This window comes from Asparagus officinalis, chromosome 4 (assembly GCF_001876935.1).
Source record: "Asparagus officinalis chromosome 4, Aspof.V1, whole genome shotgun sequence".
Classification (NCBI taxonomy): Eukaryota; Viridiplantae; Streptophyta; class Magnoliopsida; order Asparagales; family Asparagaceae; genus Asparagus; species Asparagus officinalis.
Window position 1 is genome coordinate 75569645 of NC_033797.1, and position 3982 is coordinate 75573626.

Sequence of the window (3982 nt, forward strand, 5' to 3'; positions counted from 1 at the left end):
TTATTTTTCTAATAGTAACCTACTATGTGATGTGTTACTATATTGATCTTTCTAACATCGTCATTACCCCAAATGGCGTTCGTTTTCTAGCTAGAGCCTACCAAGTGATGTGCCTTTATTTCCATCATCGTCATCATATTCCTAAGTCACTGAACGACATAATCTTCCTAACATCATCATTACCCCAAATGACGTTCATTTTCCAACTTGGGCCTACCAAGTGATGTGCCTTTGTTTCCATCATCATCGTCATACTCCTAAGTCACTGAACGACATGATCTTACTAACGTCATCAATACCCCAAATGATGTTCGTTTTCCAACTTGGGCCTACCAAGTGATGTGTTTTTGTTTCCATCATCGTCGCCATACTCCTAAGTCACTGAACGACATGATTTTCCTAACATTATCATTACCCCAAATGACGTTCGTTTTCCAACTTGGGCCTACCAAGTGTTGTACCTTTTTTGTCATACTCCTAAGTCACTGAACGACATGATTTTCCTAATATCATCATTATCCTAAATGACTTTCATTTTCTAAATTGGGCCTACCAAGTGATGTGCCTTTATTTCTATCATCGTCGTCATACTCCTAAGTAACTGAACAACATGATCTTCCTAAAATCGTCATTACCCCAAAGTACGTTTGTTTTTCAACTTGGGTCTACCAAGTGATGTTCCTTTATTTCCATCATCATCATCATACTCCTAAGTTAAACAACATGATCTTTCTAACGTCGTCATTACCCCAAATGACGTTTATTTTCCAACTTGGACTTATCAAGTGATGTGCCTTTGTTTCCATCATCGTCGTCATACTCCTAAGTCACTAAATGACATGATCTTTCTAATATCATTATTTTTATAAATGACATTCATTTTCCCAACTAGCATGCTATGTGTTGAGCTTCGTTCTGAACATTTAGTCATAACTTGAATTTTGTTATCATACATTTGATTTAAAGCCTAAAAAAGGCTAAGGATAGAAGAGAAATCTTAGCACTTAAGTCTAAGAGAAACTCTTTGATAACTCATCATACTAAGGGGAAAAGTATGGCTAGTCCAACTCAAACGATAGTTGGTAAAGATAACTCAAGTCCGTTAGCATTTATCGTCTAACCGTTTTCGAAGTCTCGCATTGAAAACTGTGTGTTGATCTCTGATTTTAGCTCATGTCGTTGGGTCAACATTGAATTGATTATCTTCGTCGGAGGTTCGTACCTGAATAATGATTAACTCCCTAGGATCGTCATTTGTTCTGGAGTTGATCTGAGCCTTGTTTTGGCGAAATTATATAACACATTGATTTTCATCACAACGCGTTGACTGGCATTGACTTTCATCATGACGCATTGACCGGTGTTGACTTTCATCGGAACGCGTTGATCGACATTAACTCAAGGCTATGCGTTTACCAACATTGACTCTCATCGAATGCTTTGACCAGTGTTGACTTAAGGCTATGTGTTGACTGGCTTTGACTTTCATCGTAACGCGTTGACCGGCATTGACCAAAGACTACACGTTGACCGGTGTTGACCAAAAGCTACGCATTGACCGGTGTAAATATAGTTTATACTCATACGTCAACTAGAGTCTACACAGTTTAGGCTCTTAAGGCGTTGGAGTGAGGAGGACCAGTTTATACTCGTATACTCCTGTGAGTTTTGGGAATTAGTTTAACCTCGTGTACCCGTTGGAGGTTCAAAGAGATGCAGTTTATACTCATAAACTCATCGGAGTACAAACTAAGGCTTCGAATACACTACAATGGCTAATAACGGGCAAATACGGACCAAATACAGCATTTAAAATGCGTGGAACCCTATTTTGGACTTGGGACAGAATTTTGATCTTGGGACAAAATCTTGAACTCGGGATAGAATTCTGATCTCAGGACAGAATTTTGAACTCAAAACAGAATTCTGAATTCGGGACATGATTTTAATCTCGGGACAGAATTTTAATCTCAGAACAATCTTGGTTTGGTAAGAGAGAGAGAGAGTTCATGAGAGAGAGGAGAGAGAAAACAGAGGAGAGAGAGTTCATGAGAGAGAAAACAGAGTAAATAGAGGAGAGAGAGAAAGGGGTCGGTCACATGATCAATGGAAGAGAGAGAGAAGGAGAGGGGGTCTTTTGTCCAATGGTTTTGTGTAGGGTTTGTGTAAGATAGAGCAACTCCTATTGTCCAAAAGATTTTTTTTTTAAATCCTCCACCCAAAACCGTGAGTCCTCTTTCCTCCTCTACTTCTTTTTTAAAAAAAATTCTCTTTTCCCTCAAACTCCTCATAACCCATAACTCTTCTATTAGGGCCTGTTTGTTTCGCAATAAATTGTAGAAAGTAGGGGAAAGAAAATGAATTTTGATGTTTTTCTCTACTTTTTGATGTTTGGTTCATAGAAATTCGGAAAGAAAGTGAGGGAGAAAATGAGTTGTCACCATATTATTGGATGAGATGAGTAATTTTTGATGTTTTCCTCCACTTTCTTTTTTTTTTTCTTTCTTGTGTTTGGTTCATTCTTAAAACTAAGAAAATAAATGAGAGAAAATGAGCTGTCATTATATTATTGGATGATGTGACCCATACTTAGGAAAATCAATTTTCTTATTTTTTTTGGAGGAAAATGATGAAAGGAAATTTTAATGAGATATGATGAGTTGTCACCATATTATTGGATGATGTGAGTAATTTTTAAAGATGATAGAAAATGAAGAAAAGTTGAGTGAGGTGAGTTAGATGAGTTGATTGATGTGACTCATTTCTTGTGTTTAGTTTATTTTTAAAAGTAAGAAATGTTATGTGATGGGATGAGTTTTCATAATATTATTGGGGGAAAGTGGAGAAAGTAAAGGAAAGTGGGTTAAAGAAAGTGGGGGAAAGTAAAAAAGTAAAGGAAAGTGGGGTTTGGATTCTTGGGGAAACGAAACAAACAGACCCTTAGAGTTCTTAAACTCCTCAAATCCTTGTCATTTAAAATCCCACAATTCCTCAAAAAAAATCCGAAATTATTACCTCCTTATTTGGCCGAATTTTTTTTGATCAAGCTCTTGGGTTTTTCTTCTTAAATTCAAAACATGGTTCTTTTAGCATTGGATTCAAGCTCTTGATTTGGGTAAGCTCTTCTCCATAACTTCTTATTGCATGCTTGATTTTGATTCAAGAACTCATAGGGTTTGAAGGAAAGGTTGAAACTTTGTAATGGGTTTATGTTTTGGCCAAAATTTTAGGGTCTTTTTGGCATAATGAGGCCGAAATTTGGGGGTGTTAAATGTAAAAGAAGCCAAAAATTTTGGGGTTTAAATGCAAAAATAAGGTCCAGAATTTTGGGAGCTTGGATTTCATACCCATGGCCGAAATTTATGAGGAGTGGATATGGGTTTATGACCAAAATTTTAGAGGGGGTTACATGCAAAAGAGGCTGAAAATCTTTAGGGGGCTTATTGCAAAGTGGCAAAAAATCTTGGGAGGGTTTGTGCGCAAAGGTAGACCGAATTCTTAAAAGGGCTTACTTGTAAAAAGTGGCCAAATCTTTGGGGTGTTCATGACTAACATTGAGCTTTGAACATAAGGGGTATTTTGGGTATTTTGCCCAAAATTGATCACGAGGTTCCTGAACGCAATTTGAACCCATTGGTGGCATGTATGGATCCCGTATGTTTAATTAGGCTTTAACCTTAAAATCCCATTTTATTTTTAGGATTTTTAGTTAATGTTCATAATTTCCCTTTTTTAATTTCGGGTTCTTGAATTTGAGATTGTACCTGATTCGTTGATTTTTATTGCAGGTTAGCCATGCCTCCCCGACAATCGCACTTCCATAGGAGTCGCTCCTTTTCTCAACATGATGAGAAGGAGGCTCCTATAGTTTCTTCACACAAGGATGAGCCTTCATAACTTTTAGTATTTTGTGTATTGCACCCTCGTTTGTCTCCTTAGCGACTCAATCAGGAAGAGCCGATATCCTCCTTTGTGGGGATTG